This window comes from Dendrobates tinctorius, unplaced genomic scaffold, assembly GCF_039654945.1.
Source record: "Dendrobates tinctorius isolate UK_male_01 unplaced genomic scaffold, ASM3965494v1 ptg000009l, whole genome shotgun sequence".
NCBI lineage: Eukaryota > Metazoa > Chordata > Amphibia > Anura > Dendrobatidae > Dendrobates > Dendrobates tinctorius.
In genome coordinates, this window is record NW_027361677.1 from 4,542,861 (window position 1) to 4,567,517 (window position 24,657).

Here is a 24,657-nt window from a genome sequence, read left to right on the forward strand (position 1 = left end):
AAGCGTGTACACAAGCTGCCCTCCAGCTATGGCAATACAAAGGTCAAGACAAACAATGTAAAACAATTTTTACAAAACTACTCTTCTAATTTCCAACCTGACTTGCAATAATTGGGCTGCGCTGCTACAGCGCCCTAGCTACAGAGCCCTACTCTACACCCCAACACAGTGAAACACCAGTGTACTCTCAGTTTTGTAGCTTAGAAGAAAGTCTGGTAGCTACTGCTTGGTCTTAATGTAGCAGATCCAAGTTTGTTGAGTTAAGCTCTTCTTCCAGGTTAACTGATCTGTCTTCTTCCTGAGCTGGGTAAGTCTCGCTTCCAGTGTCAATATTGAGAGATTACTAGTACCGCAGTGTTGTTTCCTCTTTCAGATTACAGATGCTCCAAGAGAACTACTCAGGCTGTGTGTTGTGAATCTGTCCTTCTGACACAGTCCTTGGGATCGATCCTGGGGTAACTGGGCACTAGCTTCTCCTTTGTAGCCATTAGTTAATTTACCAGTGTCTCGTTGTTAGGACATAGTTGTAGTCCTGCCTGTCTCTCACAGACACGAGGCTCCCTCTCTACTTCCTGACCCGACACACTTCCTGCTTCTGTCCAAAACTAATACACACCAAGCTTCAGGAGAGAAAGGTCAGAGTGGAGCATTGTCTCTTAAAGTCACAATGTCATTCAGTTCCTTGCAAGGGCTGACCCCATACACAAGCACCTCTTACTATGGTATTGACCTCCAAATAACTAAAATAACGCGCAACCCTACAGTATAACATGCAGGCTAAAGGATAGCGTTGGCACGCAGGCATTTGGACAGCCTAGAAGAGGATTTGGTTGTTGTGATCATCAAGGCTAGGAGTATATATTTTTTTCTTTCGCAATATCAATAGACAAAGAGAGGGCATTACTACTTTTATGGGGGAAATTAAGGAGCAATTATTTTTTGGAACACTTGGGGCATTGTTACATTACAGGTACAGTCGGGGGGCAATATAACTTTCTAGCAAGCACTTGGGGCATTCTCATTCTATAATGTTAAGGTGTACTCAGGGGGCATTATCACTTGTTAAGAGTGCTGCCATAGTAATGATATATTAAGGAGGAACTTAGAACATTATTACATTATAAGGGGCACTCAGGGCTTTATTACTTTATAACTGAATTTGCAAAATTATTACTGTATGGGGGCAACAAGTGAGGTATTACTTTCTAGTGTGTATGCAGGGTGCATTAATATTTTATAGGAGCATTATTTTTTGTAAGGTGGCGCAAAGGTGGGTAATATATTTGTGTGGATCATTAACAAAAGAACGGTTACTGTTTGGGGGTCCAATAAAGTACTTTCACTGTGTTGTGCTCATTTACAGTATGTGGAAAAATATGGATCACTATTTTGCACTACTATTTCAGACGCACTCGCTGTATGGTGCTATTGTTTTCTGGGGTGTTAGGGCTATTTAAAAGGGATAAATAAAATGGCATCAATATTTTGGGTGATAGTAGAAGAATGGTGAGTTTTTTGTAGGAAGGAAAAAGGTGCAAATGAGTTGTGGCTACAAGTGGAAGTCTTTATGGTGGTCTGGGCCAGATGGAATATATGGGAGATGTGAATGGCTCCCATCAGAAGGGATATCTGCTATTCTATGAGTCACTGAGTCTTAAATTATTCATGGATAAATATCAAGCCATGTAAGGTCTTTCATATTGAATGTCATGTTAATAAAAAGTATTGGAATGCCCCTTGGATGAGAGAGGGTGTGTAAACCTAGTCCATAGCCTATTTCAGTATTCCATAGAAAGTGTTCTCCCCATAATGTGATTATTCTATCACGGTCTGTTATCAACATGGAACATATAATATAATGTTAAAGACCTAATCTCTTTGGACAGCTTGCTTTTGTATTGATATCTAAATAACAATGTAATTAAAAAAAAAAAAACTGCTACCGGATATTGTAATCCTAGCAGCCAAGACAAATGAAGGTGTGATGCATAACATGCCCGGCAGAAGCAAATAAATAGATAAATCTATCTACACATGATCTACAGTATATATATTGGATATATTGTAAGGCAGCAGCGTTTCCGCCAGTGAATTTAGTGAGACTGTGACCCAGGCAAGTTAAGAAAAACATCCTTTATTGACCAACAACTGCACACATGAAAACTGTTCACCTCTGGATAGCAGCCGGGAATATGTAAATAAAGTCCAGTGCGCTGGCACTTGCACCCCCCTATCGTGGTTGCCCACGTCGTTGGCTCTGGTCTGTTAGCGTCACAGATCGAGGGGTACGTCCACAACACCATCAGCTCTACTACATGTGCAAGCCGAACACAAAAACTGATACATCCAAACCTTAACTGCAGGTTTAAATGAAAACCGTGTTCATGGGCTACTTGTAAGACCTGGACAGGAGGGAGAGATCCATCCCACTACCATCCTACAGATCTTTCCAAAAATAAAAGTCCGAGACAGGTTTTCCTAAATGGATTTGGTAAGATAACTTGATCCAGTCCGCACTTACTTTTTTTTTTTGCATGGTAACCACAGATATGGCTGTGATTCCAGTGCACTCCAGCTGTTCAGTGAGCGGGGATACATAACTGCCCTCGCATATGATTCCCATCATTATGTCACTATATATATTTACACACACACACACACACACACACGACCCCATATATATGCATATATTTGTTGGGGGGTTTTAGTGCTTTTTATGGAATCCGATGAGAGGAGCTAATGCTGTACGTGAAATGTGCTCTGCAGCTCAGTTCTCAAAGAGATTTAGTAAAAGGCAGGGATTATGACAGCACATTGATGGGTCTATGTGACAGTCTGTGATCAGTACTGGGCCACACATAAAACACTAAGTGACCTTCTAGGGTTTAGCAGATGGCCCAGAGGTTGTGAGACAGAGATGAGCTTGTTATCATGTTTAATCCAGCCCTATTGATTCGGTCATTTAAAACTGTTATAATTTCCACAATGTCACTCTCTATCATTTGTCTCATTGACCGTAAGGAAAATAAACTCCATTTTGGCCAGTGATGGCTATGAAGACTTAGTGGCCAATGTGGAGAATTATTGGTCAATCCTTCAAGCTTATAAAAATGCTACCATTGTAAAAGTTCTGCAAGTTATGGTAATTTAGAAATTACAAATGTGCATTATGAATGCCGTTTCGTACTGTGTCAAAATATATACGTCTTCCTCTATTAGGCTAATGTCACGTTTTCATTTGCATATTCCGTTTTGTGGACCAGACATACAGAATTCATTCTCAAAATGAATTTGTTGTATACCTGACACAGAGGGATCCCACGGATAACTATGTTGTCACGATGGGTCGTGTCACACCGGGTCATTCACAACGGTTGATCGGTCACCTAACAGCACAACGCCGATGGAATAGGGGAGAGGAAGGCCCTGACAATAGGGAATCAGGGACGGTCACCTCCTGCTCCAACCTGAGCCTGTCCCTGTTATAACCTAACACCCTATGCTGGTCCTTCCCCCTGCCAACGTCAGGATATCTCGTCCCTAAAATGTCACCTAAAACTGCCCCAGCTAGTGCACTGGCGGGTGACGGGCACTAGCCGCACCACTGCAGGTAAGGAACACAGGGAAGGGACAGACACCGAAGGGATGAGGTAACAAAAATATAACACTTAGCTTTCTGCCGCAAAGCACCGCACAACAGAGTAAGGCACCAGACAAGCGAACTCAGCAAAGCACCACTGCACCCAGAGAGCTCCTTCCTGCAGCTTGGCCGCTGTAGAATGAACACCGACAGTCAGCTGATGCATCAGGTGACCTCTTAAAGGATGATGGGAGTGGTCACCCACCCACATCAGTTGACCCAGCAGCAATGCAATCACACCAGCAGGGGGGGGGGGGGGACTGACATTGACCCCCGATGGTCTGAAAGGAAAAGTTTTAATCTAAGAACCAGATCTTCCACAGATCCAAAAATGGATTCTGACAGGTGTTCTGTTTGGATTCCATTTTGTGCCAGTTTTAAGAACAGAATAAAAAGTTCTGCATAATGATGATGACACAGGACATAGAAGGACCACGTAATAATCAATGGTGCCCCTCTGCTTCCGATTGTATCAGTTATGCAAAATATCCTTTTTTTTATGAGGATTGTGTTTGTCTGCTCCTCTGAGGATTCACCAGTCATGTGACTGCAAGTGTACAACTTGCATACTTCCAGCCACATTCTAACTAGACGTGACTGTACTCGATCGCTACATTTGTTCGCGTAGTCGGTATGTAACCACATGTATGCAAATCACATACACGCACCCACCGTTCCCAGGACTGGCACCAGAGAATCATCACAATGTGCAATGGGGGGATTCAGAAGTCTGCAGTCACATAGAGTGACTGCAGACTTGTACCCTGAGGCTGGACATATAGAATATGATTTTTCTTTGTGCACCAATAGTTTTTGACTAGGAGCAGGCTCATTTGCCTCAGTATACATGGGGCATTGACCTGATTTTTCTCACACCGATGCACCAACTTCCTATTAAAAACCAAAAGGAATGATCTGGGACATTAACTGGTGAGCATGCAGCGTGTAAGCACATGTTCACACAAGCCACTAACCGCAAGAACTTGTCCTTGTTCACACCATGGAACTACATAACTCTCCATTCAAGAATTTCCATTCTTTGTTTGGTAATGTCATGGCACCTATTAATGAAAGAGGGGGTACTGCACATGTTGCCACCACCTATGACCAAGCAAATCACTGATAAGTTGTTAAAATAGGCAAGATAAAGTTGGATAATTGATATCTGAGCAGGTAGAAGGTCCCAAAATGAGATCAGGTAGACCACTTAAAGGGAATCTATCACCCCATTTTTGGCCTATCAGCTGCCGGCACCGACATCAGGGGCTTATCTACAGCATTCTGTAGTTCTGTAGATAATTAAGCCCCCGATGTAACCTTAAAGAGAAGAAAAATTAGTTATATCATACTCACCAGGGGGGCGGTCCAGTCTTGGTCCGATGGGTGTTGCGGTCCGGCGCCTCCCATCTTCTAACTATGATGTCCTCTTCTTTGCTGCCTGTCGTGGCTCTTGCGCAGGCGCACTGCTCTGCCCTGTTGAGGGCAGAGCAGAATACTGCAGTGCGCAGGCGCCGGACTTCTCCCCGCGCCTGCACACTGCAGGACTCTGCTCTGTCCTCAACAGGGCAGAACAGTGTGCCTGTGCAGGAGCCACAACAGGCAGCAAAGAAGAGGACGTCACCGTTAGAAGATGGGAGGCGCCGGACCGGACAGCCCCTGGGTGAGTATAATATAACTCATTTTTCTTATCTTTCAGGTTACATTGGGGGTTTATCTACAGCATTACAAAATGCTGTAGATAAGCCCCTGATAGCGGTGGCCGCCGTTGATACTCAAAAAACGGGCTGACAGATTCCCTTTAAGGTTACAGTCCAGAAGAAATGCTACTATGACAGCCTATTTATGCACAATTTTCAGTGCCCGTCTTAAACACTTTTGGTTCCTCTGACTTCACCCCTTGTAGACACCTGCGATAATGAAGTCCAACTGCTATGGGATCAGAAATCCCAGTATTACAGGAGGTCTGAGAATCATAGCTTCCTAGCAGCTGTAGAGATGCTAATCCTGGTCTACATAAGCGACAGCGTTAGGAGATTCAGCTCCACCCCGCAGATTCTGTTTCTATCAAACTAATGGCATGATTTGGGTAGACTTTGAGCAATCCCTTGGAACATGTAGACAAGGATTATGCTTGTTCTATTGACCTCATCTCCGTGATAAAGAGGAGTTATGTTTATCAACGCATTGGACGGGCCCATTTAGAAGATTACCACATTTTTCAATCCCATTTGTGGGGAAAGAGGATTGCAGACAATTTATTTTATCTGCTGCGGGTGTTTATGAAGTTAGAAAGAACAGAGATGTGTTTAAATGCTGCCTTTATATATCGCTGGAATATGGGCTTGGATAATTCTTGTGTTTGAACGCTGAATTTCAGAGGCAGATCCTTTGTGTCCTACTTATTAGGGACGTGATACACTTCCATCCTGTGTCTTTTATACCACGCTTTAGGCTATTTTGGGTTATATACTCTGAAATGATCTTCTATAGACCAGTAGTAATAATGTTTGAGAGCTGACAGCTATGCAATACGTAGGAGGCAATATCATACAAATGATGACAAAATTGGGGCATATTTATCAATACTGGGTAATTTTTAGACAGAGAAAAATTAGACCAGTCTTAAATGTGTTGTGCACCTTTTTGGACTTTATTGGTTTACTTAAAGGGAATCTGTCAATTTGTTTTTGCTATGTAATCTGACAACACCAAGATGTAGGGGCTTAGAACCTGTCTCTATTGCTGTGTCCCTCACTGGGCTGTGCTTTGCTTTTTCAATAAAATATTTTTTTCTTTTTTTTTTTTTTTTTTTATCAGTAGGAGATTACCACTACAGGACTAGGTGTCGGGTACCTCCTAGTCTAACCATGCCCCCTACACTCATTGGCAGAATTATTTCAATGTACACAGAAAGCAGCCAATCAGTGGTGTGGGCGTGGTTATATAGGTCTCAGCATTCTGAGCTCTGCCAGGTCTGCAGCAAAGAAACCTGCAATTGTATCAAAATCACAACAAGCAAACTAGCAAGTGACATATCATCGGAATGAGGGTTTCACCCACAACAACATGCTGTTCTCTGATTACATTGCAAAAATCTGCTGACTGATTCCCTTTAAATGTATGCACTTGGGGCTAAAAACCATTTTTGCAATTGGCTTAGCTACATTTTTTGCATGGTTTAGCTTTTACAGGCTCCTTGGGTTTTTCTTTCTGATCTACAGCTTTAATATGATCTTTGGTTATAAATCAGCTGAGAGGACTTCAGAAAAAGACAGATAAGAGAGTCACAAACTTCTTGTCATACCATCATAGTGGATTGATTCATGGATGGTCACTAAGAGGCTACAGAAAGCAAACTGTGCAAATTTTAAAGGGAATCTGATTGCTAGAATGATTTTGAACCCCATTTGCATACATTTAAGAAAAATAAAATAAAAAAACAACTTATAGATTATCCTCAAAATTGGACAACCCCTTCAAAATTCCTCATTTATTATAGTGCTTCATGTTGTTTGATAAATCTGACATTTTCCAACTGTCTAGTCTAATTTTACACTAATAGTTCGATCATTTTGCGCGATGAATTTGCTATTTTTTTCGCCCTTGAAATTGCATAACATGGCACACCCATTTTCAACATGGCCACACCCCTTTGTCAGACATGGAGCAGAAAGTGTCAAAAACACATAATAAATATGGTGCAAATTTTTTTTTTTATTAAGTCTCAACACTCAATTTTTAACCATTTATATTACCTATTCCAGAGAGTTTCTTCTTGTTGTTCTTCTCTTTTCTCCACCTAGAAAAAAGATATTTGAGACTAGTTTTAGCTATTTATACATGATTTTAACCATTTTCGTCTTACTTTTCAGTTTCACATGTAGCATAGTGGACTAATACCATGAGTTATATCCTCTGAGGCAAGTTCTAATCCACCCCAGGACTCGAGAGCCATTTTTTAATCTTTTACCTCGTGATCCCCCCAGTGTTTTTTTTTTAATCACGTTTTTTATACTAACACTCTTTTTATGGCATTTTAAACATCATTTTTAATATGGTTGTAATAAAGTTTTATTGTTTTGTATGATTCATGTATATGTATCCATGCTGACGTGTCACCCCACTATTCTTGGTGCCTCCCCTTTTTTTTTTGTATATATACCCCTGCAATGATCTTCTGTAACATGCCCTGATGAAGTGAGCTGGGACTGGCTCAGGAAACGCGTTGGCAATAAAGATATCTTGAATTCTACCACAGCAGCGCAGTCTCTTATTGCACTACCAGCCTTCTTTTTATAAATGGACATGAGGGATTCCTGCTTTCTTGTATCCACATAGCACACGCTCAGAAAGTGTAGCAGCAACATGGAAGACAAAATGCAGCATAACTAAGTGGTGTGGCTGTGAATCCAGCACTGAATTAAAATATATTTGCTAAAAACTGCAGCTTGATTTGCCTGAGTCTCCTCACTCTTCCTCCACCCTCCTCTCTCCATAGACTTCAACATGCATTGCAGTCTGACACTTCACAGTTTTGGTAGTCCATCTTGCTTTGACAAAGTCTAATTTGATGGGGGTTTTTTTTGTTGTTGTTTTTATTTAGAGCTGATGATGAGTTCACGAGGTAGGGGGTTGGACAAGTGTCTCATAAGTAGAAAAAAAAGCATCTTTCTCTGAAAAAACAAGTACAATGTTAGGCTCACCAGATGAGGTGGATCCTTCAAGCCCAAGGTCCAGATGGGCACACAGGCCACATGCATCAATACAGCAAATGGGTGAGGCACGCAGGGCATGGATGGCTGGGATACTGGATACCACAGGCAGGAGAGAGGCATTCAGAAGACAGAGGACAGGCGGCCGTAGATGGTGGAGAATGCTGGTGGGAGACATCCAGGAAACCGTGGACAGGCAGTCAGGATGCTGGAAACCACAGGCATGAGACGTCCAGGAGACTACAGACAGGCAGGTGGGATGCTAGAAATCGCAGACAGGCAGCAGACGTCCTGGAGACCACAGAGAGCCAGAACAGCAAGTCAACGTGTATCAAGAAACAGCACTGAAGTCTTAATATCAAGCCACAGGATCTTGGTAGGCATTAAACAGGCCCGGGCAGATGCTCACATGAGATTACACTGGGCCATCTGCAAAGCCTGAAGTGGAGCACAACAGAGTCTAGTGCACAGGGGAGAGGGAAACAAGGCATGGATACTGGACATAAAGATCCAAAGTGGAGGACACAGTTTCCAATATCCATGTCTGGTAAATATATTTCACCATTACACTTCGGTTTGGCACTTTGCAGAATTCATTGACCAGATGTGCACCGGGGCGAATAATGCAATTCAGAGCGCTGAGCACTCCATCACTTCTGCCAATCATCACTTGGGTATGGGACATCCGCAGTTTTCAGGGAAAATGGAGCAATCTCACTTCCAAGAAAAGCTGCCGAGCAGCACATTTCCTATGTCCAGTCATAGCTCGATTATAGTGGGCAATTATCAGTCTACTAGAATGTAAAAGCCCCAGGAACAAGAGAAGCTGTGATCTTCAGAGCTTGCAACCAGACTGATGACAAAAATCTTTAATAAAAATTCCTAATCATTAGAGCAGACAGGTCAACAGCAGAACTCAAGACAAGAGCATCATTAAAGCTCTATGCTATTTCTGTCCTGCGCTGAATCTGGTCTTTGTACATGCAGACAGAACCTGCTCAAGCAAATAAAAGAAGAATAATCTGTTCTGGTTCAAAGATCCAAAATGACAAATATTTGGAGGAGTTGATACATAACAGGGTTTGAGCGTTAAATGCAAAATTACGAGTTCTTAAGTCATCCTCATCCAGACTCCTGTCGCCTAAAGGATTATTTCCAAGATCGTAAGTTATCCCCTCACCATATACCCTCTCCTTGGGAGAGAGGATAGTTTATTAATTTCTGGGAATTGACCTCTAGGAACACCAGTGATCCCAAGAATGGTGCTCTGCAACCAAAGAACTGCGCTTTGTAGAGCTTCGTCTTGACCATAGAGGAGGTGCAGATCTCTGGTTTCTGGCTTCCAGTCGGCTTTTCTGGATTTCTGGTAATTCGAGCAGTTGGAACCCTTGTGATAAGAATGGTATATCCTATCCCAAGACAGCATAATCAGAAAAAGGATTCCGAAACATCCGTCACCGGACGAATGCTGGCAGCATACATTAAAGAACTTGGACCGAATAGTCTTGCGGCTGACAGCTATTCTTTCCCGACTCCCCCCTACACATGCACATCCAGTTTGGACAAGTTTGCCAGGGTTCTGAATGGGAAGAGTGGAGTTAGCAGCTGCAATTATTTTTATTGATGGCCTATCCTTGGACAGGCCATCAATATCTGATCGATGGGGGTGCGACACCTGGCACCCCTGACAATCAGATGTCTCCAGCACCGACAAGTGGTTCTCGGACACAGAGGCTCTGTCAAAAGTTTAGTGGCCATTCATTTGAATAGGGGTGGATCTGCAGTATTCGTCCGCGGCCACTATGTAAATGACGGAGCTGCTGTGTGTAACAGCTGATCAGCGGGGATGCGGGGTGTCACACCCCCACGATCAGATATTGATCACCTATTCTAAGGATAGGCCGGAACAAGGTAGTTTGGTGCCCTAGGCAGATGAAGCTGATGGCGCCCCAGACCCGACCCCTACGAAATCTCAGCACTTAAGTAAAGGAATGGGTCAGAGACTAAGGTAAAAGGGCCTCTAAAGTACCCAAATTTTTTCACTCAGCAATACTAGAAAACGTAAAAAAAAGTGGTGTTCTTTAGTGGTGAGGCTCAACAGGGAGTAGGGCCGTTTGGTTTCAATTAAAGTGTCCATCATTTGGCAGATGCCCTAAAATGGAAACTAAACAGATAAAGGGATACACATATGCATGATGGTTTTTAAAGAAGCTCTCCTCGTCCCATCAAAATTTTTATTCTCTCAATACATTGTAATCATAGAATCGTAGAGTTGGAAGGGACCTCCTGGGTCATCTGGTCCAACCCCCTGCTCAAAGCAGGATTCGCTAAATCATTCTCATCCCTTATCTCCAAAAGGGTGTAGGCCAGAAGTGGCCTGCGGTTTGGTGGAATTCCCGATAGGGCAGACAGTAGATGACAGCTCATCTGCTCCCATATGGGGCAGGGCGGCTCTGACATCAATTCTATTAACATCTGGTAGACACAAATACAACTGAGGGGAGGAAGGAAGCAACGGCAAAGGAGCAGGACAGAGACTTGTGAGTGGTGTCAGTGACTGATACCGATCACCTCTGTGCCTGCATGCCGGCCGTCACTGTGCTGAATGTCTGCGGTCATAGGAAGATACTGGGCGGCCGCAGACATTCAGCCATGGCACTTTACTTTTTTTCCCCCCAAGTGCCCCCACGGAAAGGTAGCACCCTAGGCGGATGCCTAAGCTGCCTACGCCTCGTCCCGGCCCTGGTGAAATCTTCTGACTTTGGGATCACACTCATCTGCGTAAATAAAATTGCTCCGATGTTGTTCCTCAAAAGTAGGACGAGTGTCATGAGAGTACAATGCAATTTTTATCACATAGCATCCGTATGATATGGGGGGTTTTTTTCTCTGCAACTTTTATTCTATAATCATTTACATGACAATTTACAGAGTTCTGTACTACAGAATGTTAATGTATCTGTAAAAAAAAAATGGACGGCATGTAGTTGGTCCATTTTTTTTTCTTGCATCCATTGACTTACATTGACCTCCGGCTGAGGAAAAAAATAAATAAATAAATAAAAAAAAAAAAAATCGCAGATTAACACCGTTTCAGTGAATGACATTAGTCAGAGCGCAATACAAATTTTTTCATCGGATTGCACTTGTCTGATTTAAAAGCAGATGAGCATGAGCCCTTCAAGTTTCTCTGCACCATACTGAGCAGGGTGAGATCTCAAGTAGCAGCGGGGAGGAGGGACACTGAGGAGCTGTCAATCAGGCTAGGTGGGAAGAGATTGACTGTAAACCTTCAAAAAGGATTATACAGCTATTAGAACATCTGTTGATCCTACTAAGAGATTCTCCCTAGAATAATTGTTCTATTCTATGATTTCATATTCAATTTCTGATTGTATTTTTGGCAATTGAAGCATGTGTGGATAGTTTTTTGTTTTTTTTTGCAGAATGTACTCTATTTATATGCATACGTCAGCCCATTTCTCTATCGTAATCACTGGCAATAGGTATAATTTGTAAAGATCTCTTTGAATCACTATCTTTACACAAAGGAACATATGGTTTGCAGTCAGATGTTAGGCTCAGAGCTTTTCTGATTCATGACTTCAAGAAAAAAAAAAAAATCGACTAAAGTGGAAAACAGCAGAGCATAAGGCCAAGGAAAGAAATGCAAGCTTCTTTTGACCCGTTAAGCAAAGCTGAAGACGTTAGATTTACACATTCATTAATAACCGGTGACAAGAAAAATTATTACTATGGCAGAGAGAAAGTCGAAAAGAGCACCACCAAAGCTTCTAGTTCTGTCTCCGTCCTCAGCTCGCTGCTTTGCAACATATCTTCAGGAAATGTCTGTCCTGGAATTGCGAGGCATCTCCAGAACACGGTCCTGTGTGCCTCATAGTTTACTTCTATGGCCAAGAAAGTCAAACACAGCGTCTCCAAATTGTGCCAATGAGTAAGAAGAACGCAAACGAAGCTCTCTCTAATCAATTCTATAGGTATTCAGAAAATAGCCAAGCGAGTTTGCTCAGCTATTCTTAGAACCCACCAAAGACATGAATGGAGAGAGCCATCTCTTTATTCCCAGCAGTATGAGATAGAGGCACCATTATCTAGAAAGGTGGGGTCGGCAGCTATTAAACGCTTATCATATTAAGTGGGTATGCAATTAATGTCCAGGATGGGAATACCCCTTTAAAACCTAAGTTAAGATCATCTGGTTAATATTTATTTTTTGATCAACAATTCTATTTTAACACGCTTGTCCCAGGTAATCTGTGCTCCGCTTCCTTCCCCTGGGTCCACTGCCCTCTGTTGTTCTCCACATTGGGTTTTGCAAGTTCCAAATTACACCTTTTCAAGGCCCATTTAGACACATACCTTTGTCTTGGGATTGAGACTCTAGACCTCTGTTTGGTGTGCTCCACATTTTGTGCATACTGTGCTTTACTTGCTTCCTTTCCTGCTGGGCTAAATTTTATCTGTCCGGCTACTCCTGAGATTCCTGTGTGCCAAGTTCTTGCTACCTTCTTGTGGCATCAACTACAGGAGACCGTGTGCCCACCCGAACTTAAGGCTTAGAGGCTGAATCTGATTGGCATGGTATCCCTGGCAATCAACCGGTCTCGCTTCACTACACACATTATGAAATCCTGCCAGCAATCAGTTTAGTCAGAGAACCTCTTTAAGGTCAGTATGGAAAATCAGGCCTGCTGCAACCGCAAATTCTGCATGTGACGGCCTCCGTGTGCTTGACCACATTGCCGATGGGTGCTGGAGCTGCCTTTTATTGTATGAAGTATTTTGGCAAAATGGACCGAAGTAGCGCATGCTGCAATTTTTTCTATGCATTGCTCCATGTGGGTAATCAGCCATGTGCAATGCTACACTGGCTATAATAGGGGCGTGTGTTGTCCATGAGGGGTCCGTGTCACACACGGTCAGCACACAGACTCAATTTACGCTAGTCTGGACAATCCCTTAGGCTACATTTCCACAATGATCTTTTGATAAGTTTTTGATGTTGAAGACATTCTGCACCCATTAGGTAAAATAGGTCACTTGCATTTTTTTTTGAAAATACGCAAAGTAAGAAAAAACTCATCATGTGTACGTAGCCCAAGGGTTATTGTCCAGTTTAGAAATCTCATTGAATTATACCCTATTGGCAAATTAGGGTAATCAGAGATGGACTTCTTTGTTTAGGTTCATCACTATGGGGAACATTTTTCAGGGTGGATCACACAGCGATTTTTTTAAGCACTGAAGTATTGTATAAGTACATTGAAATGAATGAGATTGTATTTTTTGAACTGTGATATGTTTTTAAAAAAGCACAGCATGTCAATTCTTCCAGCGTTTTTACTATAATTTTCCCTCTTTGAGGCAATAATGGCTTAGGCCTGTTTCACACTTCAGTTGTTTGACGTCAGTTGAAATCCGCCAAAGTGTAAAAAAACGGATCCGTTTCCGCTATGCACCAAACGGATGTACCAGATCCGTTTTGTGGACGGATCCACCAGTGTATCAAATTTAAAGGAACAGCACTCTGGAAAAGAGAGAGAGACAGACACTCTTTTTTGCCGCTTCCAGAACGCCGTTTAGGGTTAAAATGCATGAAAGGTAAAATATTCCAGGCATGCGCAGTTTAAAATAGCGGTCCGCCGTTGGAAAAAAAACGATACATTGTCCGTCTACACCAGCTGGCGGATGGTAAAATTCAAACGGATCTGTCAAAAAACGGATGCAACAGACGACCATCACTGAAAATCCGCCGCTAATGCAAGTCTATGGGGAAAAAAAACGTATCTGCCAAAAAAATGGTGGATCCGCTTTTTTATAAAAACGGCGGATTTTGATTGACATCAAACAACTGAAGTGTGAAACAGGTCTTAGGAGTAAAAAGTGTAAAACAAATGCATTAAAAACTGGCATTTTTCTGGCCAAAGTCTGAGTTTGTCATGCAGAAAAACACTCATCTAAAAAGCAACGTGTGAATATATCCTTACAATCAAAGCAGCCCTCAGACAAGAGGTGCACAGGCAACCCAATCATTTTAATGAGCACTGTGCAATGATATATTTTACCCATGGGGGCGATTTAGGGAAACAACACTTTATGCTAGTTTTTCACAGACAATAAGGCTACGTTCCCACAATGATTTTTTGGTGAGTTTTTGATGTTGAAGATTTTCTGCAGCACTTCTGCACTCATTAAGATGGGTTACTTACATTTTTTCAAAAATACTCAGCATCAAAAACTCATCGTGTTTAAGTAGCCGAACTGATCTTTCATGGACTCAGCGGGGGGGACACTTTCTGATCAGTTTATTATTCTTATTATTTATTTATTTATATAGCGCCATTAATTCCATGGTGCTGTATGGGTCTACAGAAGTGCTGTTGGAATGCTCTGGCTGCTGTCCTGGCTGTTTGATCTTTGACAGGCACAACTACCAGGAATCTTGAGTAGTGGTCCACGATGGTAAGAGCATAGATGTAGCCTGAACGGCTTGGGACCAGCTTCACATGGTCCAGGGCAACCAACTCAAGTGGCTGTTTGGTTACTATTTGCTGCAGAGGAGCTCTCTGGCTGTTTCGATCCTTTCTGCGCAGGTTACATTGTCCACACTCCCGGCACCACCTTTCAATGGTCTTCCTCATACCAGCCCAGTAGAATCTCTCCCGGAGCAATGCTTCCAACTTCTTCCATTCCGAAGTGGCCAGCTCCATTGTGGTATGCTTCCAAGACCATTGATGCCTCTCTCTTTGGGACTACTACCTGCCAGACCAGCTCATGAGTGTGGGCATTAATACTCCTCCGACACAGCTTTCCTTCATAAATGAACAGCCGACCTCTTTCCTTCCACAACTGCTGGGTTTCCTCAGGAGCATCAGACTCTGGGCGTGAGTCAGCTTGTGACAGTAGCTCCTTCACCAGGCGGACTGTGGGGTCATTACCCTGAGTTTCTGCCCAGTAATGATGGGGCAATGGATTTAGGTTGACCTCTTTCAAGCCAGACCGTCTGTTTCTCACTCCTTGAACACGTTGGGCCGCAAGTGGCTGGTGCAAGGGAGGCAACTCTATTTCCTCAAGAGCCTCAGGGTCTTCTCCTGCATCTGGCAGATTAGGCATTCTGGACAGCGCATCAGCATTGGCATTCTTGTGCCCTGCTCGGTACTTAATGGTAAGTTCATAGTTAGACAGTCGAGCCATCCATCGCTGCTCCAGTGTACGTAGTTTTGCAGTTTCCAAGTGAGTCAACGGGTTGATGTCCGTGAAGATGGTAAACTTCAAATGGTAAAGCTAGGTAATGCTTGAATCTTTCAGTCACAGCCCAGACTATGGTCAAGAACTCCAGCTTGAAGGAACTGTAGTTGTCAGGGTTCCTTTCAGTGGGACGAAGCTTCCTGCTGGCGTAGGAGATCACCCTTTCTTTGCCATTCTATACCTGTGACAGTACTGCTCCAAGTCCCACATTGCTGGCATCAGTGTACAACACAAATGGTTTGACATAATCTGGGTAGGCCAGAACTTCATCTCCCGTGAAAGCCATCTTCAGTTGGGTGAAGGACCTCTCCAAATCCTCAGTCCATCCAAAGGTGGAACTTTTCTGTTTAGCCTTCTTGGACTGCCCCACCAGAAGATTTTGCATAGGGGTGGCTATTTCAGTGAAGCCTTTGATGAATCTTCGGTAGTAACCTACCAGTCCAAGAAATTGGCGTACTTCATGGAGGTTACTGGGCTTCGGCCAGTCCCGGATGACTGTGACTTTGTCCGGATCTGGTGCCACACCTTCTGCACTCACCACATGACCGAGGTACTGTACCTTGGGCTTCAGGAGGTGGCATTTGGAAGGCTTCACTTTCAGGCCAAAATAGGACAAGGCTTCAAACACCTCAGCCAGGTGTTCCAGATGGTCTTCATAAGTCTTGGAGAAAACAATGACATCATCAAGGTACAACAAGTCTGTCTCAAAGTTCATGTGTCCCAGGCAGCACTTCATCAGCCGTTGAAATGTTCCTGGAGTGGTGCAGAGCCCGAATGGCATATAGTTGAACTCACAGAGACCCAATGGGGTGGTAAATGCTGTTTTCTCCTTGTCTGCCTCTGCCACGGGAACCTGCCAATACCCACTAGTGAGATCTAAGGTGGAAAAGTAGTTAGCAGTTTTAAGTGCAGCTAAGGATTCCTCAATTCTGGGTAATGGGTAGGCATCTTTATGTGTAATGCTGTTAATTTTCCTGTAATCAACACACATTCTCATGGTACCATCCTTTTTCTTTACAAAAACTATTGGAGCTACCCAGGGGCTACAACTGTCTCTGATAACCCCTGCTTCCTTCATCTCTCTCAACATACCTTTAGCACTTTGGTATTGTGTTGGGGGTATAGGCCGGTATCTTTCTTTTATGGGTGGATGATCTCCAGTGGGGATATGATGTTGAACCCCTTTTGCCTTCCCAAAATCTAGAGGGTGTTTACTGAATACCCGCTCATATTCTTGGGTCACCCTGTAAACCGCATTTTTCTGGTATGAAGGTGTAGAGTCAGTCCCCACCTACAGTTGCTAGCACCACTCCTCCAGCTGCTTTACAGAGCCATTGTCCTTCACCTGGTCGGATGAGACCAAGGGCTCTGCTGCCTGCATTGCATTATTACTGACAGTGAGCAGCTTAGCAACTGTGGCGCACCGAGGTATTGTGGCCTCCTCCTCCCCACAATTCAAAAGGCGTACAGGTACTCTCCCTTTACGTACATCAACTACCGCTCTGGCTGTCAGGACAGTGGGCCTGCTATCAGAGCATACTGGCTCTACCAATGCCTGGTAATCTTTCCCTCTGAGGCCTATGGCTGCCCGACACCAAATCAACATTTCACATCTGGGGGGTATTGCAATGGGGAAAGCATCACTCACTCTGACGCTGCCAATTTCTCCGCCAGAGAGTTCTACCTGTTGTCTTTGCATCAGGGCCTTGATCTCCTTCTGCAAGACTCGTTGTTCACTGGAACCAGCAGTCTCAGCCACCTGTTGCAACAAGACAATAACCTCTGAAAGACAATTTTCAATTACAGTTGTACCAAGAGTCATCATGGGATTACATTCTCGTCGATCAATATCCACAACTATCAGACCTTGTGATTTTAGCTCTACCCGACCCACTTTAACAGTAATCTCTTTACATCCAATCTGTGGCAAAGACTGACCATTGGTCTCCCTCCAACATACTTGGCTCGCCAGTTCCTTGGGCCTTGTGGTCCTACTCCTGGGGGTTGGCCCTCTGCCCCAGGGGTTGCTCGTTTAAAGGACAGAATCTTGCAAGATGACCTGCCTTGTAGCAGCGACGACAGATGGGATGTCCGTCCTGGTCATAGCGATCGTTGTTCCTCCCTCAAAGTGGCGGGGCCCTCCTCTTCCGGAGCCACGGGACATCTTCTGGACTGGAAGCAAGCTAGATCTTCTCTTTGGAGGACACCTGCAGGGACTGCACGGTTTTAGTAAGTGCAGCCATACCTTTGGTCAACTCCTGGACCTGAAGACGCAGCTCCTCAGCTGGATCTTTACCCAGAGTCTGTGCATCAGCCTCCACAGGGATGGAAGGGTAAGATGTTGCTTCCTGGTGGTAGGTGATCGCTGGGCGCCTAGGGGGCGCTGGATGGTTGACAGTTGGTTCCTGCAGTACCCGAATAGCCCTGTCCTTGAAATCAGCAAAGTCCAGGTCAGGGTCTTGTAGGGTTATGATGCACAGCTGTGCTCGGTGGGTACTGGATAGGAGTCCTTCAATGAACTGCTCCTTTAAACAGTTTGTCTTCCTCTTTCACACTGTCAGGATCAATTTGCTTGACGGCTCGCAGCGCCTCCTGCAGGTTAAGAGCATAGTCACTTATACTGTCCTGCACTTTGTTTACACCCAAAGAACCTCATCTTGATTTCAGCTGCAGTGCGGGTGTCAAAGGTGCTTTTCAGCTTGGCCAAAATCTTTTTAACAGTCTCTTTGTCAGTGTCCTGTCAGGCTTTTACTTCTCTCTGTGCTGCACCTGTTAGCTGTCCAATAAGGATGTTCACCTTCTGGCTTTCAGATAGAGGGTACACCTCAAACAAACTGCACAGCCTCTGTTTAAATTCACTCAGGGTATGTGACTCACCCGAGTACTGCGGTAGCCAGGCCGCTCCCGGTATGTAGGGCATGGACAGCGGCATTATGGGAACCGCTGCGGTGGGCGCTACTCCTTGCGGCGCTGAGGGGTTGGCGGCGGCGGCAGCTGCATTGCTGCATGGTGCAGACATTCTCTTCGCCCCCTAGTTAACGTTAGCCAGGGCCGGGGGTTATGTGAGCTTACCGGCGGCTGCTTCGCAGGCCCAATGCTCCGGGCTCTAGGCCTCAGTTCCTCCCACTTCTCGCGCGCTTTTTTCCTCTTCCCGCGCAGGACTTCACTGCTTCGCGCTCTATGGCAGGCTCCTCCCATGAAGGCCTGCCCCTTTTCTTCCCGCGTGCACCAATCAGTGGGATAATGGCGGCAATGGCGCCAATTTCGCACACAGTCTATAACACACAACAGTGTCTCTAGCACACAGGACCCGGGGATACCGGGCTCCGTAATCTTGTTCGTGACGCCAAAATGGGTCGCCCTCCGAGGGCTGTGGGGTACTCTGTACCGGGCCGGTCTCTCAGAGGGGCTTGTCACAGCAGCGGTGACCCGGTTCGTGGCCCAGGGCACCCATGTAAAAGGGATTGAGTTGGGAATAAAGTTTATAGGTGAATGATTCGTGACGCCACCTGTGGTGTTCGGCAAGGGAGGTGTTAAGCCGACGCTGCATGCAGATCCTCTGGAACTGATGGTGTAGTGCAGCTATGATGTTGTAGCCACAGGCAGGGCTGTAGTTCCAGGGCAGTGTACGGTAGATAAAGGGTTAGGAAAAAGGTGCAGTGTTTGGCACAGAGATGTAGCAGTGCTGAGGATGTTACAGGAAGGAGGCAAGGACACAACAGGGTGAAGTTTCTTTACCTTTACTTGGCAAACACAGTCCAGGGTCCTGATTACAGATGGCACAGGAGCAGGCTAGCCTGGAAGCAACTCAGATATCTCTCTATCAGATGGGTTGTGTAGTCTCTTTCCTAGCGCTGGCTTGAGGTACATGCAGTACAGTGTTAAACTGAAGTTCCTCCTTCTTATCTTCTCTTAGAACTACCTCGAATGGCAGACAGCTGTAGCCCTCTATCTCTCTTGGCTCACCGGTCGCTGTCATGCCTCCGAGTCTTAGGGAACAGAGCATTTACAGCTTCCTATTCCTCTGGTTTCTGTTGCAGGACCTTCAGTATCCATACAACCGTGGAGACCAGGCTCCAGATCAGGCGCTTTCTCAAGGAGGGAGCTCTCTGTCCTCAGCTCAACCTCCAGCTTCTCTCTCCACGTCTACACTCATTGCCCTCCTCACAATAACTAACTCACTCCTTCCTGGCCCTCAGAACGTGCTCCTCCCCTAATCCTGGCTCAGAGCTCCCGCTGCTGGCCTGGAGTGGGAACGTGTTGCATGTAAATGATTAACTGTCAGAGAGACCCTTCCTTGCTTCCAAGAATGACATCACCCTCCCTGGAGGAAGGCAATGCCATTGTGGCGGCGCCACTGTACATGAGATGGGGGGTTACATACAAACTTGTAGATATCATTAACAGTAAACAAATTTACAATGACAGACTGGTACAGAGGGGAGGGGACCCTGTCCTTGCGAACTTACATTTTACAGGAAAGTGGGGAAGAGACAGAAGGTCGGGGGTGCAGCAGCTCTGGTGGTGATGCGGTGGTGAGGTGGCAGGACGGGTTTTCAGGTTCCGTCTGAAGGATCCGAGGGTGGTGGCTAATCGGACATGTTGAGGCATGGAATTCCAGAGGATAGGGGATATTCGGGAGAAATCTTGGAGGCGGTTGTGTGAGGAACCAATAAGTGTGGAGGAGAGTAGGAGGTCTTGGGAGGATCGAAGATTACGTGAGGGAAGATATTGGGAGATTAGTTCAGAGATATAGGGAGGGGACAGGTTGTGGATGGCTTTGTAGGTCAGTGTTAGTAGTTTGAACTGGATTAATTGGGAGAGTGGGGAGAAAGAGGGAGTAGCGAGGAGAGAGGTGGATTAGTCGGGCAGCAGAGTTGAAGACAGACTGGAGTGGTGCAAGAGAGTTAGCAGGGAGGCCCCAGAAGAGAGTGTTGCAGTAATCAAGGCGGGAGATGATGAGGGCATGCACAAAAGTTTTAGTAGATTATCAAGGATCTTTCTAATAAGTAGAGACTGATCAATTTGGAGAAACCCTTTAATTACCATGCAAGAACCTCCTGAAAATAAAAGTGTGGTGGTATAAATAGTACAATAATGTGGGTGAGTTTGCAATGTTCCTGTCTAAAACCTCATGTTTAGGGAATTGTAATGGCCCCTTAAATTGCAGAAGGGCACAGTTACTGTCATCCAGCTAAATCCCAGCTGTGACATGGAGAATTGAGCCTGAATATTGTGACTGTGGATGAGCATCATTACGCTCTTGCACAGCAGCATCCTAGTCATATATTTTTGTTCTAAATTTCCTTCTCCATGACATTGTCCCAGACTTCAGTGGAATATAAAAAAAAAAAAATCATAGATCACCAACATGATCCACTCCACCCCATACAATTTTTATTATATTTTCTATTTCCGTACGTACATACATACACATATGTATATATATGTGTGCATATATATATATATATATATATATATATATATATATATATATATATATATATATATATATATATATATATACATACACACACAAATTTTCCTCTGATTGGATGAGTCAATTAGTCAGTGCATGGAGAGTTTTTTTTTTTTTTTTTTTTTTTAACTGCAACAAGGGCAGAATGATTATAAAGCACAAACTACTACACCACCAGTGAGATAGTACTTATCATGCAACTGTAGAGGAGGATATGTTGAAAAAGCTGCGCTGCAGTAAATTAGCAGCCTTTCGTAATCCAAAATGGTTCTTTATTGTCCTAATGTGTTTACCTGCAAGTTAAAAGAAGCAATAATTTAGGCTAGTTTCACATTTGCGTTTGCAGGCCAAGCGTTGGGCTGCGGACGCTCGCCGTGAAGCTCCGCCCCCTGGCGCGCCTCCTCCAGTCAGCTCCATCTATGGGCGCATGCCGCTGCATGTGGCCTGCGTACCCTATCTTTAGCATTGGGTACGCAGGCCGTGTGCAGGTATGCATTTGCCGCCGCATGCGTCGTTTTGACGGTGCGGCGACCTGCGTGAAACGCAATGTGTTGCATTTTGGTGAGGTCACCGCACCGTCAAAACGACGCATGCGGTGGTGAACACATACCTGCGCACGGCCTGCGTACCCAATGTTAAAGATAGGGTACGCAGGCCGCATGCAGCGGCATGCGCCCAAAGGCGGAGCTGACCGGAGGTGCGGTAGGGGGCGGAGCTTCAAGGCAAGCGTCCGCAGCCCAAAGCTTAGCCTCCAAACGCAAATGTGAAACTAGCCATAGGCTTTGGCCAGAAAGAAAATGTCAGTTTTTGATGCTTTTAAGAATTTTTTGCATTTTTACCGCTAAGCCATTTTGATCTCAACGGGGGAAAACTACAGTAAAAACACTGCAAGAATCAACATGCTGTTTTTTTTTGTTCTTAAACAAATCACGTTTCAAAAAATGCAATCTTGTTCATTTCACTGTTACCATAAAATATAGCATTTTTTCGCATTAAAAAAGTGCTTAACATGTGGTCCACCCTGAAAAATATTCTTCATACTGAGGAACCTAAACAGAAGATCTCCGTTTCTGATTACCCCAAATTTGCAGAGTATAATGCAATGAGATTTCTAAACTGGACAAAAACCCTTAGGCTACGTTCCAACCAGTAGCTGTGGCTTCCTTGCACGCTTCTACCCTTCTCACCTGGCAGTGGCGCCAACTCACTCACCGCCACTGCCCCAGTCTTGAACTTCCTCATCCTCCTGCCCGGGGTCTGCGCACGGTTGGCAAATCTCTGAGCACTGTGCTTAGTGCACACATGTGCTCCCTCCTTCTTAAAGGGACACAGCGTGCTGTCCTAAAGTGTCCCCATCTAATGACTGGGAGACATTTATAATTTAAGGCACCTCCACCTGATGGGAGGTGCCTGAGCAACGTGTATTGTCTGCTTGTTTGCATGATAGCTAGTTCTCAGGTCCCCTGTTCTACCTGCCAGTGCACAACTGTACACCAGCCATACCTGCCTGCACTGCACCTACCAGTACCCCTAGAAAAACAAAAACAAAAAACAAATATCCTAAAGTAAAAACGTAAAAAATAAATTGCAAAAATTGCATGAAGGTAGCAATAATAATAAGGGTATTTAGTAAACATAATTTTGATCAAAGAATGTACAAGCCATCCTGCCATGTCAAATCTGATCGTTTTTTGCAGCTGAAAAACCGACTTCAACTCCACCAAAATGAGCACCGACTCTGACTCCACAGCCCTGCGCCAGGGTACAGGCTAGGGCCTGTGCATGCTAGAGGGCACGCCAGGGTACAGGCTAGGGCCTGTGCGTGCTAGACGGTACGCCAGGGTACAGGCTAGGGCCTGTGCGTGCTAGACGGTACGCCAGGGTACAGGCTAGGGCCTGTCTGTGCTAGAGGCACGTCAGGGTTCATGGCAAGACCTGCGTGTGCTTTAGAGAAGCACGGGGCGGTATGCCAAGGAGCAGGCTAAGACTTGCGCGTGCCAAGAGGGCACGCAATGCACAGTGCAGAGACAGCATGAGTGCAAGGAAGCACAGAGCATGGCTGGGGCACTGGCTAGCTGGTCGGGAGGCTCAGACAGGCAGGCAAGACTGAGGCGCAACAGGCGGACATAGCTGAGTCACTGGCCGATGAGCACGGCAGAGGCACAAACAGACGGGCGAGGGAAGGCCAGGCGCGTGCACAGGGCATGTGGAGAAACAAGGCAAGGCAAGACTAGGGAAAGTACAGAGCAAGGAGCGGAACGTAGGCAGAAGCACAGAGCAGGGTACAAGAAAGAGAAGCGGTGCGTATGCTAGAGGCCAGAGCCGTGTCAGAGACAGAGCAGGGTACAAGGGAAAAGCAGAGCGTATGCCAGAGCACATAGCGGGTATATGGCAAAGAGCATAGAATATAGAGTTAGCAGCGGAACGTAGGCCAAAGCCCAGAGCCGGGTCAATGCAGAACCTTGAGACTAGACAGCGAATGTGCTAGAGAGCACCACAGGACAGAGTATAGAAAAGGAACAGAGGTTGTGCTAGAGCGAACAATAAGACAGAGGAAAGGAAAGCCAGGCAAAGACAGAGAACATGGGAAATACTACAAGGCTAAGGATAGCAAGGACAAAACATGGCACAAAAGACAACACAAGACATGGCACATGACAATAGACAGAGTACAAGCACAGAGCGGGTGCAGAGAAGCACAACAGGGCAGAGTGCAGGGGCACAGAATACAGAGAGTGACCCAGCAGGACCATGCAGCCTAGCAGGTAAGCAACACGATACTCAGGCCCCGACCATAGGAAGGGGCAGTCTGATATAGGTAATTAGTACCTGAACTTCCGGGTGAGGACCAGGGGAGGACTTCCGGGTCGAGTCCTCCAGGATCAAAGAGGATCACATGGTCGGGTCCTCCAGGACCATAGAGAGGATTGCTGGATTCGGTCCTCCAGGACCATAGAGAGGATTGCTGGATTCGGTCCTCCAGGACCATAGAGAGGATTGCTGGATTCGGTCCTCCAGGACCATAGAGAGGACCACAGCAGGCAGAGCAGAGACGGGCGTTAACACAGCAACGGCATGCAGCCATGAGGTACGCATGCACATTAGCGATGGTGCACAGCCATGAGAGGTAGCACATGTGTGCACAAGCAATGGCGGTTAACCATGAGGTAAGGTGCGCGTGCACACTGCTCCGGGGGTCATGCAGCATAACATTCACGAGGTGCGCGTGCACACTGCTCCAGGGATCATGCAGAATAACAGTCATGAGGTGCGCGTGCACACTGCTCCAGGGGTCATGCAGCATAAGTCATGAGGTGTGTGTGCACACTGCTCCAGGAATCATGCAGCATAACAGTCATGAGGTGCGCGTGCACACTGCTCCAGGGGTCATGCAGCCTAACAGACATGACAGGCATGACAGATGAGTTTTGGGGGTTTTTTTGTGTATTTTCAAAAACATGAAAATAACCCATTTTAATTAATGGGTGCAGAAAATCTGGAACCAAATGCGTTGGAAGATAAAGAACCATTTTGGAACATAAAAGGCTTCTCATTTA

At 45.2% G+C, this 24,657-nt stretch overlaps 1 long non-coding RNA gene across 1 annotated transcript in view; it reads right to left on the reverse strand.

Annotated features, from left to right (window-relative positions):
* Positions 1–7,227: 7,227 nt before the first annotated feature.
* The window catches only part of LOC141095815 (uncharacterized), a 150,339-nt gene continuing 132,909 nt past the window's right edge, over positions 7,228–24,657 (reverse strand). Inside the window, exons 3-4 of the long non-coding RNA XR_012233478.1 lie at positions 8,344–8,643; positions 7,228–7,439 (exon numbers count right to left, since the gene is read on the reverse strand). This is a non-coding gene — a long non-coding RNA (uncharacterized lncRNA). The remainder of the gene's footprint in view (positions 7,440–8,343; positions 8,644–24,657) is intronic.